Source organism: Mus musculus, chromosome 6 (genome assembly GCF_000001635.26).
Source record: "Mus musculus strain C57BL/6J chromosome 6, GRCm38.p6 C57BL/6J".
NCBI classification, from domain to species: Eukaryota; Metazoa; Chordata; class Mammalia; order Rodentia; family Muridae; genus Mus; species Mus musculus.
In genome coordinates this window covers 108,791,142-108,805,322 of record NC_000072.6, presented here as the reverse complement: position 1 = coordinate 108,805,322, position 14,181 = coordinate 108,791,142, and the positions used below count along the sequence as shown (strand labels likewise).

General features: G+C 42.4%; 1 protein-coding gene and 2 long non-coding RNA genes across 3 annotated transcripts in view; 1 reads left to right on the top strand and 2 right to left on the bottom strand.

Annotated features, from left to right (window-relative positions):
• The window catches only part of Gm35417, a 25,867-nt gene extending 22,954 nt beyond the window's left edge, over positions 1–2,913 (top strand). Inside the window, exon 2 of the long non-coding RNA XR_377956.4 lies at positions 2,437–2,913. This is a non-coding gene — a long non-coding RNA (predicted gene, 35417). The remainder of the gene's footprint in view (positions 1–2,436) is intronic.
• The window catches only part of Arl8b (ADP-ribosylation factor-like 8B), a 40,665-nt gene that overhangs the window by 18,401 nt on the left and 8,083 nt on the right, over positions 1–14,181 (bottom strand). The window lies entirely within an intron of this gene.
• Positions 1–14,181, bottom strand: part of LOC115486328 — a 21,367-nt gene extending 7,186 nt beyond the window's left edge. Inside the window, exon 1 of the long non-coding RNA XR_003956495.1 lies at positions 10,391–14,181. This is a non-coding gene — a long non-coding RNA (uncharacterized LOC115486328). The remainder of the gene's footprint in view (positions 1–10,390) is intronic.

Genomic DNA, 14,181 nt, shown 5'->3' with positions numbered 1-14,181 from the left:
CTTAGGCACCAATTTGGATCCACTCCCAACTGCAGACACACTTCCTCCCTACAGGACATTAGTTGAAAAGTAGTACAAGTTATGGGATTCATCTTAGCAAAGCCCCTCAAAAGTCCCACAGCCCTTGAGTGAGAACTCTCTTCAGAAATATAAGCAAAGTGAAGGAATAGTGAACAGAACTATAAAATGAAACTTCCCATTCCCCTACAGATATAGGCAGCTGAGGTATTCTTTTTCTAAATGATGCAAATTCCCCACATGGGCCATCACACCAGATAAGCCAATTCAGAAAAGTGTTTCTCTGAAGAAGAAGAAGAAAAAAAAAATCAAACAAAACTTGTTGCAAAATCCTAACAATGCAAGATTTTTTTTTTCAAACCCAGCATAATTGGCAATACCAGACTCAAAAACAATCTTCAAACTACTCAGAAAATCCCTGGCAGAGACAAAGACAGCCTTCCAGGCATGCTGCAGATAGGACCTCTATACAAACAAGATCTCCATGCAAATGCACTGGTTTGTAGCCAGTTTTATATCTACCTACTCACCTATTCAAATCAACTGACACTGGCTTCAACCACCGAGTAAGGCAGGTTTTTTATCTAGTCTGTCCGCAGAGATGAAAGTGATGTTCCTAGGTGCACAAGACAGGCAAGTAAAAGTGCAGCAAGACACAGGCCAAAGCCGCTCCCTCACAGGCGTCCGTGCTCAGCTGCTCGGAGCCTCACCTCTTACCTCTGTCTTTGACAGCATGGACAGAGTTAACTGCGCTATACAGTTATAAGCACCTACTGCGCTCTTCTTTCCTCTGTGGTCTTATAAAGCCATTCAGCCACTCTGCCTCTCCCATCCACTTAATCATTCACTCATTTCATGAGTAGAAAGAAAAGAGAAACGACAAAACAAGCATAAAAATACTGCTCAAGAACTATTAAAATAGTCTATGCAAAAGAGGCAGTGATAGAGAGCAAATGAGTGTCCAATAAAATCCTTCCTGAAGGGGTGATTTTTACATCCCCTAAAGATAATGTTGGACAACTATATATAGGTAATGATACAAACTGCCCACTTCATAAAGCTACAACAAAGTGTTTTGAATGTTTTTACCATGAAGAAAGAAAGAAAGAAAGAAAGAAAGAAAGAAAGAAAGAAAGAAAGAAAGAAAGAAAGAAAGAAAGGAAGGAAGGAAGGAAGGAAGGAAGGAAGGAAGGAAGGAAGGAAGGTAGGTAGGTAGGTAGGTTGGTTACAGGTGTTGTTTAGTCGTAGAGCACATGTCTGAGCACACATAATGCTATGGGTTAAACATCAATGCAATGTATGATTGTACATGCATTGCACACCACATGGCACTACATAAATATCTAAAAAGATAAATATTTTAAAATATCATTTGCATTAGTAACTTTAAAAGGACAATTCAAACTTGAAACCAGAGCCTGGTAGTGGAGGTGGCACGCCTTTCATCTAAGCACTTGGAGGCAGAGGCAGGTGGCTCTCTCTGAGTTGCAGGACAGCCTGGTCTACAGAGCGAGTTCCAGAACAGCCAGGACTACACAGTGAAACCCTGTTTCCAAAAACAACAACAACAACAAAACTCCTCAAAGACAACTGCCGCATATCATCCTGATTGTGCCACTTGAAAATGAATCTAGATCTCTACACCTCAGTCTAGCTGTCACTTCTGATCCGACAGATATAGAAAACCTTAAGAACCGCTCACAGAATGGACACGTGATCTGTTTCTATACTTGCTTTTCCTAAGTTCCTACACCAGATCCTGCCTCATTGCTTCAAAAACTTTCTGCTCCCTTTCCTCTGGCTTCTTTTTCTCTTCTTTGTCTCAAAAGCCACCAGAGATGAAGCATCATTGTTTCTGAGCTGCTGGCATTTAATAAAGCACATTCCTTTCATAGGTGAAGCAAACCTATACTCAGGCAGTATGGTGTCTAACTCTTCATAGCTGCAATATCCCCAGGAGCCACTCTAATAGTTTGCCTCTGATGAGCAGCTCTTGAGTGGCAAGCAGGTTTGCCTAGTCCAGATAGTGGCTGCAAAGTCTATTTTTCAAGATGAGTAATGGTAAGTTTTCATATGTATATATATATATATATATATATATATATATATACACACACACACACACACACACACACATATATATATATATATATATATATATAAAATCATTATACACAGTACCACAAATAACAATAAGCATTCCAAGACAGATCTTTTGACTAGAAACATTAAAATCACGTGAAGGTCTTACTATTATGTAGCATTAGGCTATGCAAATTGAACATATCAGACTAAAATTCTCTCTACAACATCTTGCTATATAATGATACATGAGAACTACTAATGAAAAACCTAATTGTATTCCAATCTTAACTCGCTTGAAACAACTAATTAACTCTCCTTGCCTGTATGTTCCAGGGGAGACTCAGCAACAATCTCTTTTTCAAAGACAACTCCTGAGGATTAAACTGATCTCCAGCCCCAGTTTCAATTAGGAGCATGCCACTCTCACTCTGGTAACCTCTATTCCCGAAGAACACTCACTTCCAAGATCTCTCGAAGCTTCCTGTGTGCAAAACCTGTCACTGACAGCATTTTAATACGATCTCACCAAATTCATGCCTAAAAAAATGCCTACAATTTTCAGTTTGCCTATGTGTAAATTCATTTTGCTACTCAACCAACCCAGCAAGCACCCCTCCCCCAGTATCTTCAAGTATTCAGAAAGACTGAGAAGCCATCAAAATTGAACAGATACCCTAAGAAATAGCTAGAGCTACAGTAAGCACAGTATGAATGCATCTCCCATGAACATTAAAGAGCAAGAGTAATTGTTAATAAACAACTGTATATTAACAGATATGAATTAAAATAAATTGTTTCTTTGTTTGTTAATACAGACTTGCTTACTTTGGGGTATATGATCTTACTATATACCCCAGCATAGACTGGAACTTAGTTGTAGACTCATTCTGAAATGGATGGATGGATGGGAAATAATAGCAAGGTGAGTCTTCGAGCTTTCCTTCCTTCTGGTAAGTAATGGGTATTTCAAAAAGTCAGAGGAGAAGGACAGACCGTCTTCCCAAGGCCTGCCCTGCAGTGTATATGCGCTGCTGCCTTTTTCTCTTTTTTTTTAAGTTACAAAAGGGGAAGGGGGCGCACACAGAGAGGTCCAGCCTATAATCACAGCTCTTGGGAGGCTGAAGTAAAAGAAAGTTATGAGTTCCAGGCCATCTGGACTACAGAGTAACAATCCATATTTAAAGTAATAATAATAATAAATCGCAGCCCGGCACAGTGATGCCTAACTTCAGTCCTGCTGCTGGGGAGGTAGAAGCAGATAGCTCTCTAAGTTCAAGGCTAGCCTAGACTATAAAATGAGGTCCAGGCCAGCCAGGGCTGCATAGTAAGGACCTATCTCAGGGAGGGGGAAAATGTACTATGGAAAGGAAAATTAAAGTCAAAATCCCAAGTTATCTTCTAGGTAGGTATCTATTAGAGCTTTACTGGGTGGTTGTTAGGGGCTCCCAGTGATAGAAATCAGCAGACTAAGCAACCTAAGTCCTTCAGTCTAAACTACACAACAAAAAGCTGCAATGGAAAGGCTTCAAAGTATACTGCAACTCTTTTCCCAAGCCTTTTTTTTTCATGTGTGTCTATGTAGAGGTATGTAGGGTTAAGTGAGCACCAATGTCCTCTTAGGATAGAGATGTCTGATCACTGGGAGCTAGACTCACGGGTGGCTGTGAGTTGCCCAGTAATAGTGCTAGAAATCAAACTCAGGCTCCTCAGAAACTTGGAAATAGACCTACTTGAAGACCCAGCTATACCACTCTTGGGAATGCACCCAAAAGATGCCTGCCATGCCATAAGGGCACATGTTCCACCATGTTCGTAGAAGCCTTACTTGGAATAGCCAGAAGCTGGAAAAGAACAGATGTTCCTCAACATAAGAATGGATACAGAAAATGTGGTTCATTTACACAATGGAGTAACACTCAGCTATTGAGAACAAGGACATCATGAGTTTTGCAGGCAAATGAATGGAACTAGAAAAAAAATCATCCCAAGTGAAGTGACTCAGACCCAAAAGGACATGCATGATATGCACTTATTAATAAGTGGATGTTAGCTTAAAAAGTACAGAATACAGTCTACAGAACTCAGGAAGGTTAACAAGCAGAAGGGCCCAAGTGAGGATGCCTCAATACCACTTGGGAGGGAGAAGAAAGCAATCACAGAGTGGGGTTGGGGGAACAGAGGGGGGGACCTGGGTGGGAGAGGGAACAGGGAGAGGAAAAGGGGAAAATGATCAGATATTGGGGAGGACAGGACTCAAGCTCTGAGGACTAGCAGAAAGAATGGAAACAGTCAACCTTGGGAGGTGAAGAGACCCTCTAGAATGTACCAGAATCCTGGGAGGTAAGAGACTTTCAGAACTCAGAGGGAGGGACCTTAGATGAAATGCTCTACAGTGGGTAGAGGAAACTTGTAGATCCCACCTCCAGTAGAAAGACAGGGCATCATGTGGAAGGATGGGGTTGCCATCCCACAGTCTAAAACTCTGACCCAGAATTGTTTCTGTCTAAAAGAACTACAAGGACAAAAATGGAGAAGGGCCTTAGGAAAAAGGAGGTCCAGTGACAGGCCCAAATTGGGATCCATCTCAACGGGAGGCTCCAAGACCTGACACTATTACTGATGCTACGTTGTGCTTACAGACAGGAGCCTAGCATGGCTGCCCTCCAAGAGACCCAACAAGCAGCTGAAAGAATCAGATACAGATACGTACACCCAATCAATGGACAGAAGCTGCTGACCCCTGTGGTTGAATTAGGGAAAAGCTGAAAGAAACTGAGGAGAGCGATCACATAGAAAGACCAGCAGTCTCAACTGACCTGGATCGCACTGCTCTCTCAGACAATGAACCACCAACCAGGCAGCATACACCAGCTGATATACAGCACAGCACTACCTGGTCTGGCCTCAGTGAGAGAAGAGGCACCTAGCCCTCTAGAAACTTGAGGCCCCAGGGAGTAAGGAGGTCTGGTGGCAGGGGGAGAGGGACATTCTCTTGGAGAGTGGGGGAAGATACAGGGTAAGAGTCAGAGGGCAGACTGGAAGGGGGATAATGACTGCACTGTAAAAAAAGATTAAAGAATAATATAATAAAAGAAACAAACAAAATAAAACTCAGGTCCCTACAAGAACAGCCTGCACTCCCAACCACAGAGCCTCTGTCAAACCCTACACTGCAAATTTTCAACCTTATTAAACATTAAGATAAATGTCATAGTCCTGACTCAGCCTTCAGAATACTGGGGTTACAGGCTTGTATCATTGTACCACACTCTTGGCTTGCTCCACCAGGTTGAAACAAACTCTCAAGTCTCAAACTCCACCCATAAAATCTCACCAACATGACTGCCTAATCAGGAGCTGAAGGACAGCACACAAACCAAAGTGAATGGAAGAAAGCCCACACGCTCTCAACACTACACAAAGAACTACAAGCAACTAAGAGTGGGAGAAAGTCTTCGCAGGGAAGAGCACACCAACTGCTTATTCAATCCCAGATGGTCAGTTCTGAAAAGAGACACAAAGTAACATTACACAGGCTCAATGGGTTACATTTAGAAAGATATGTATATACATACATGCATGTAACAATTAATGAAAAAAGAAGCCATGAATTAGAAAGAGAGTAAGGAGGGGTACATGGAAAGGAAAGGAAAAAAAAGGAGGAAAGGAAAGGGAGAATGTATTATAAATATAACTATATTATAATCCTCAAAAATAAAAGAAAAAAAATGTTCAAAAAGTGACTGGGGGCTAATGGATGAGTGAGACACCGCCAAGCTGACCAACACAAATATTTTGGAAATTCCAGATGACTCTCAGCAGGGACCTACACCAAGACATACACCAGCAAACTGTCTAAAGACAAAGACAGAGGCTCCTGAAGGCAGCAAGAGGGAAGCAATCCGTTAGATTTGTAATCCGTTAGATTTTTCATCAAATATTTTACAGGCTTGGCTCTGGAGCGAAGTCCTGAGACAGACCACCTTCCTAACATGCACTCTATCTATACGGAATACCAAAGAGAAGATAGGTGAAGGCCAGAAGGGCTGTTACTCAACGTGCTAGGAGTAGGCTGGGGATGCAGCTCCGCGGCAAACCTGCCTACCTCAGGAAGCCCCTGGATCTCACACCCAGCACCAACAAGAAAAAGTTAAATGCTATATAGCATATAAACACAATAGGGCTGTCCACATAATCACTGACTGGCAGCCAGGCATGGCGGTGTGTGCCTATAATCCCAGCACTTCTTGAGAAGCAGAAGGAGGCTTAGGAGTTCTGGGTCAGTGGCTGGCATCAGACATCATCCTCGTCATTCGCCATCTTTTTTGGTTTTTTTTGAGACAGGGTCTCTCACTGGAGCCTGGTGCCTGCCTGGCTGGCCAACAAGCCCCAAAGATTCTCCTCTCCATCTTCCTGTGTGCCCACACCTGAACCCATACTTCTGTGGCAAAGTAGTTTACTGTGCTTGCACCATCTCAGCCCTCATCCTGAGCTGTAAAGGTTCCGAGTACAGCAGGAATCATGGGTTAAATGTAACCCTGGAAACGGTCTCTCCGTGACTTCCTCGTGTTTCTCACATTTGCTTAATTGCAGACCTAAATAGCCACTAATGATGTTACAGTTTAAACAGCAGAATATTTCCCTAGAAGCAGAATGTGACCAACTTGACGTTAAACAATTTATCTTGAAATCCGTGTTCAATTCTGCCAATTGACTTTTCCCCTTCCTGGTTCTTTGAGACAGGGTTTCTTGTAGTCCAGCTGGCCCCAAACTATGTAGCCCAGGGTGGGCTTCAACTTCTGGTCCTCTGCTCAGTCTCCATGCAACATTTAATACAATTGGGGGTTTAGCTGGATTATTACTGGGGAGAAATACACGCCCCCGCTCACAAGTGGAGGTCGGAGGACATTTTCTAGGAGTGGGTTCTCTCCTTCCGCCATGTGAGTTGTGGGATTAAACGGTTATCCACTGCACTATCTCACCAGTCCTAATAACATTACAGATTCTAATTCCCCAAAAATACTTTAAACCAAATGTGTTCCTTTCAGCTATCCTCTTAATTCCCACCCTATTGCTATGACAAGACACCATGACCAAAGGTACCTAATAAAAGAAACATTAATCTGGAGCTTATGGCTCTGCGTTCTCATTCAAGCCACCACAGCTCTATCTGTTTGAGATATCAGTAGGTCATTTCTCTAGCCATCCATCTCTCTCCAGCAGGGCATAGTGTGGCTGCAGAAAACACCAAGGATAACACAGACTCTCTTTCTATGGCTCCTCTCCACTCTACCTCTGGGCTTCCTTGAAGAAACACAGAGCACTGCAAAACCATTCGATCAGCCCTGTCAGTTTGAACAGCATAGTTTTACAGTGAGACTGGGCACTTACATGAAATATTGAGTCATGGCATATGACACAGATTCCAAAGGGGAGTGCTTTCTAGATAGATACATCATTACTTATAGCTGTCTATAACCCACTTACAATTATCAGAGAGTATCAGGAAGCAGAAGATCAGAAAGAGACTGTAGTTAGTACCAAGAATGTTCCTAAGGACTCCTGATTTCTTTACTAAAAATGCATCATTGTTCAAGTCAGGTGTTACAGCACACACCTAGAGTCTCAGCACGCAAAACAAGGAGGCAAGAAGGTCACCAGCTCAGAGCCAGCCTGTGCTACATGTTACAAATTCATAAATAAATAAATGCAAGGAAGGAACGAACGAACGAATGAACAAACGAGCAGAACATCTTATAATTAGCAGGATACCTACTGCTGATGAATACTATTCATAAAAATAGCATTGATGGTGAGCTGAGGATGCAGCTCAGTGGTAGCATCCTTGCCTAGCATGCATGAGGCCCTGGGTTCCATCCCCAGAAGCATATGTTAATAATTGCAACCTCAGCAATAGCAATAAGAGTGATGCCAACCATCATCCACTTCACTGACCTCATCTTACAGAAACAAAAATTTGATATCAAGGTCACAAAACTGGTGTCAAAACTGTTAGTTAAGCCCAAGCCTAACTTCTAAAAACTGTAAAGTTATGCTACACTTAAATATAAACCTCAAACACTTCAAGGTCATTTGTTGTACAGCAAGCAAGCGTCATTACTTACAGGGAAAGAGGGAGTCAGTGTTAACCTACTAGGGTAGTTACCTCTTCTCATCACCATGACAAAAAACGACAAAATGCCTGACAAGAAGCGCCTTGGAAGAAAAGAGGTTTACTTTGGCTCATTGTTTGATGGAGGGAGGTGACAGATGGCATAGAAGCAGAAGCCAGCAGCTGTGAAGGCACAAGCCAGTTCACATAAGCAGAGACCCACCTCCTCCAGGGAGGTCCCACCTCCTAAGGTTTCACAACCTTGACAGAGTGCCACCAGCTGGGGACCAAGTGTTCAACCACATGAACCCAGAGGCCACTGTACATTTAAAGCATAACATCAATCAATAGCCATTTGAGAAGTTTTTAAGGAGGTGAAGCTGCTGGCATTCTACATTCAACACCGACAAGAGCATCAACTTCAAGCCGTTGCAACTTCATCTACAAAGCCTAGGTTAGTAATGGCAACCAATCTTGTCAGCAGGAAAATAAAAGAGATGAGCGAACTGCTCAGCAGGATGGCCTAACATGTACAGTGAGTTATGACAAAGGAACATTTGAGTTTCATTCTCTCTCTCTCTCTCTCTCTCTCTCTCACACACACACGCACACACACACACACACAGAAGGACCAAAAATTTGCAGAAAGAATCAGAAACTAGTGCCAGGCATGGTGGATCATACATGTAATCCTAGCTCTTAGGAGACAGAAGCAAAAGGATAATGTTGTGACAAATTGAATCCTGCCTGAGCTACATAACAAATTCCAGGCTAGCTTGGACTATATTGTGAGAACCTGCCTCAAAGGGGTTTCAAAAAAATTAAAATAAAAAAATAAATACTTAAGAATTACCCTATACTGCTTCACTATACTATACTAAGTAATACTTAGTATACTAAGAATTACTTCACTCTACTAAGTAATTACAATGTGTCTGCCGAGTCAGGCCCAGTGCTACATACCAAGAGAGTATGCTGTGCAGGCAGAGACAGGAATGCAGATACTTACCACAAATAACTCCAAGTTTGAACAAGTAGGAGAATAGGAAAATGAAGCCTAATTACAAGTTGAGGAAGCTCCACAGACCTGGGACCTGAATGAATGTGTAAGCAATGCTACCTGAGGGAAAGGAGCAGAAACAGGCCAAAGTCCTGAAGGCAAAGAAAAGCTCAGAGGGCTGGACAGAGAACTCAGCTAGAGGACCTGGGCTTAGTCCCTAGTAACCACACGGTGGGGAATCACAACTGTCTATTAACTCCAGCCCCCAGTCAATGACTCATGGACTCTACATGTGCACATGGTGCTCAGACATGCATGCAGGCAAAACACCACTACACATAAAGTAGGAAAATGCAATGAAAATAAAGAAAAAAGAAAATGGCTTAGTACATTGGCATCTCCTGCAGCACACAGTCACTTACAAGGAAGGTCCATTCCCTTGTCTCTCTCCCCACATGCATCTTGCTAATTCGCCTGCAAATCTTAGCCCCTCTTCCAAAGCTTGCCAACGGAAATGCTAAGATTTACATGTGTTCCTAGGAAGGCTAATATAGTCAAGAGCCAGTAACAGTGGCTTCATATGTAACACAAAGGCAAGCATGTAACACTGCAACAGGCCATACCCAGTTTCCAAACTAGCAGTCCTTACAGGACCTGAAGGAGCTGATCTTATCAAGTGGCAAAGCAACCCTTCAGAGTGTCTATGGCTAAGTCACATGCAAAGCTCAACTACTTTATGGCCCCAAACTCTAAACTTCATCAGGCTAAGTGGGCACAGGTGGCACACCTGAAAGTCCAGAACTCAGTAAACAGAGGGCAAGGGATTATGTAGTTCCGCACCACCCCAAGCTTCAAAGTGAATTTGAAGGAGGTGAGACCCTGTCTCACAAAACAAACAAACAAAACCTGCTTCAGGCTGCCCTCAAACTCACAATTCTCTTGTACCAGTTCTCCACTGCTGGCACTGGAGGCACATGCCAGGTTTAGGTCAGCTGTGAAGCCCCTCTCAGTTCTCCTCACATGGTGAGGACAGGTATCACACACCTCCTGTCTCTGGAGCATTACAGTATTCATTGTCAAAACAATTTTCAACACGAGGATGGGTAATGCAGGTATCCTCTACCTTGCTCCACTGTTTACAAGTTATCGGATTACAAACAAGTCAGCTAACCAACCTTACTACTGTTCCGTTCTGATGTTTATGGAAACTCAAGAATGACGTGAAGACCTGGAATCTTGTACCTCAGATTAGAACTCTTAGGCTCAGAACACAGAATTAAACCAACGCTGGCCAGGAAACCTCTGTGTCTTTCAAGGAAACAGAGATGTGGTTTCCAGCTTTATGCCACAAGATGGTAAGGAGACTAAGGCCATAGGAAAGACAGACCTGGCCCTTAACCGGAATGCCTCCTTCCAGAAAGCCAGCGTTCTGGTCAAGGGTATGCTTAGATGGGACCTTCAAGTAAGTCTATAATGTTGCTTTCTATTTGTGTACACAGTAATTTTAAAATCTTGCAATCCTCCTGCCTCAACTTCTTGAGGAGCTAGTATCATCAGTCTGCACTGCCAAGCCAGCTTAAATGTACTATTCTTACATCCATTCTAGTTAAGAAAGAAAATGAGGAGCTGGCGAGATGGCTCACTGGGTAAAAGCACTGACTGCTCTTCCAAAGGTCCAGAGTTCAAATCCCAGCAACCACATGGTGGTTCACAGCCACAGTAATGAGATCTGACGCCCTCCTCTGGCGAGTTTGAAGTCAGCTACAGTGTACTTATGTATAATAATAATTAAATCTTTGGGCCAGAGCGAGCAGGGACTGAGCGAGCAGCAGGGTTGACTGGAACGAGCAGAGGTCCTAAAAAAATTCAATTCCCAACAACCACATAAAAGCCCACAACAACCTGTACAGCTACAGTGTGCGCATATACATAAAATAAATAAATAAATCTTGAAAAGAAAAGGAAAGAAAGAAAAAAAATGAGGATGAGAATTTAGTCTAATGGAAGAGTATTTGCCTAACACAAGGTCCTGAGTTCGCACTCCCAAGCCTCGAGGATGTGGGGGATTATTAGTAAATCTAGGGCTGAACACCTTTGTCAGTCTGTCTCAGTGATGAAATCCAAAACACTCAAAAATTTCCAAGAACTAAGCAAAAAAGCTTACTTCTTAAACAAAGCTACTAATCCTGAAGGTACAATCAAGTGAAATTTGGACAGGAATTGAATCTACCTACCACACAAGGGGCCTTAAGAAATGACTGTTCAATGACTACGTTCTAGCACTAGCACAGTGCTAAGCAAGCACTTACTTAATTCTCAACTCTGTAAAGCAGCTTAAAGATCATCTCACTTCCAAGAGGAAGGAAAGTAGCCAAGAGATATGTCCACAGATGAGTTCTAGCCACTGCAATATTCAACCCCAAACATGCTGGCTCCAAACTCCCATTTGGTTTTGCCCCCGCCCAATTCTTTTTGAGACATGGTCTCATCTCATGGTTCTGGCTGGCCTAGAACTCATTATGTAGACTCACAGAACTAAAAGAACTCTGCCTGCCTCTGCCTCAGAGCACTGGGATTAAGGTGTGTGCCATGGCACCAGGCATAAAACCTACCCTTAACATTATATTTTGAGCTTTAAAATGCGTTCATAAATACACTTTTTGCTTAATTTTCTATTTTGGATACTATTGATTTACTGGAAGACATAGCTAAGCATCCAGTGTGTAGCAAACACCTTCTGCACAGTTAGAGTGTTATCAGTGAAAGGAAAGTCCCCACTTTCAAAGGTGATCAGATTACAGTAGTGTAATAGCTAAAAACTCATGGTGAGTCTTGTCAGCTTGATAGACAGAAATACCTAGAAGATCAGTAAAGCATATCTCTTTAGGATATGCGTACGTATGATGGCAACGTTTAGTTAGGATATGCATACGTATGACGGCAACGTTTAGGTTTTCTTTAGTTTGGAGTTTTTAAGACAGGGTTTCACTCTGTAATCCAAGCTGACCTAGACCAACATTGCTGAGGCTGGCCTGTAACTCCTTCCTCAGACTCCTGAATGCTGGATTTCAGGCATGAATCCCCACACTAAAATGAAGCTCTTGATGGATTATACTATGACGGGATTATGAAAAGTAGGTCAAAAGTAGGAGGAAGGGCCTGGTTGGAGAAAGGTCATACAGCAAGGCCTTGGGAAATATACCTTATCCTGATCCCTTTCTGTTTCCTCTCTCTGATTCCAATGCCAAGAAGTTAGTAACAGGGCGGGCGCAAGATGGCTTAGTAGATAAAGGCACTTATTGCCAACCCTGACAAATTAAGTTTGATGGGCCCATATGGTGGAAGAAAACAAGCAACTCTCACACACAAGTATATGCACACAAACAATTTGTACATACATGTGATTTTTTTTAAGTTACAAGTATGCTAAGCCACAGTCTTGCCAGTTTAATGTTCTGACCAAAAAAAGCATGGGACACCAGTGAACACTAACTGAATCCTCTCCAGTCCCAAGACAAAGAACTATTCCTGTAAGATGAGGTATTTCAGCCACAGGGACACAGAAGTCACTAAAATCGACTCTTCCCATGCGTCCACTGCTCAGAGTTTTTATATACTAATGGGACAACCGCTGGAAGCCATGCCCCAGCTTACACGTGCCCATTTTACACATGAGGAAACAGGCATTGAATTGAGGGTGTGCTAGCTAGGTTTTGTCAACCTGACACAAATACAGACATATCTACGAACAGGGAACCATAGAATCAAGGCGCTCTCTCCAGCAGAATGGCCTGTGGGTCTGACTATGAGGCACTTTCTTGATTAATGACTTTTATAAACTCTTCTCAAAAAACAGTAAAGAAACAAAAACATCATGTACCAAAATTAGCCAAACTCAAAGTCTATATAACTTACTAAGCTTATATATGGTTAGAATTGGCATCCAAATGGAAGCTATAAAGCTTCATACTAAATTTTATACTGACTCTACCACGCTGATTTCAGTATTGAACATATTTTTCTCATTTAGCTACCACCAAACCCAAAACAATCTGTGACAGAATTAAAGCAAGGAAAACAATTAGATATGTGTTTGTGTCCACTGCATTGTTTATCCTTCCTCACCTGCATGTTTGGCTTTTCTTCACCCCCGCATGTGCACTCACTGTGAGAGCTATCCCCCTGGGCGCGTGGTCCTGGTTGTATAGGAAAGCAAGCTGAGCAGACCAGGGAAACCACCTGTAAGCAGCATTCCTCCACGGCTTCTGCTTCAGCTCCTGCCCTGACTCCCTCAGAGATGAACTGTTGTTACCTTGAAGTGTTAAGAATAAATAATCCCTCTCCTCCCCCAACTTGCTTTTGGTCACGGTTTTTATCACTATATCAATAGAAAGCAAACTAGGACAAGGGTTAGAGGGCTTGCAAACAACGGTACTGCAGAAGGCAGCCTTGAACTAGGGAGTATAGCTGGCTCTCCATCCCTAAACGCTATCTTTCCAACTCACATAGTCACTTAAACGGAGTTCAAATAAACTCAACCACATAGAACTCATATGCTATTAAATTTAGCCTTATAGTAACACTTTGTACATGCTAAATTAACTGCTACTAAGTAATTGGTACAAAAATATTTTTAGTATCATTCTACAAACACATAATTTTCTTTCTAACCCAGTTTAGGAGAAAAAAAAAAGCCCATTTCGAGGGGTGGGGGGGAGGCTACTTCTTAGATACCTGAAGCCTACAATTATTTTGCTAGTATAGTTCTAAAGACATTTATAGGCACGCGGTTTTAGAGTACTGTGGACTGAGCCAGTCTTGGACAGCCAACACGTCAAGCCTATCAATGAGCTACAGCACGAGCCGCTGGGAGATTACTAAGTAATCCTTAAAGCTCTATAAATTTTTAAAACTTAAAAGTCTTTTTTCTTGATATGAGAAAAAAATATCATTCTGGGAGTTGGAG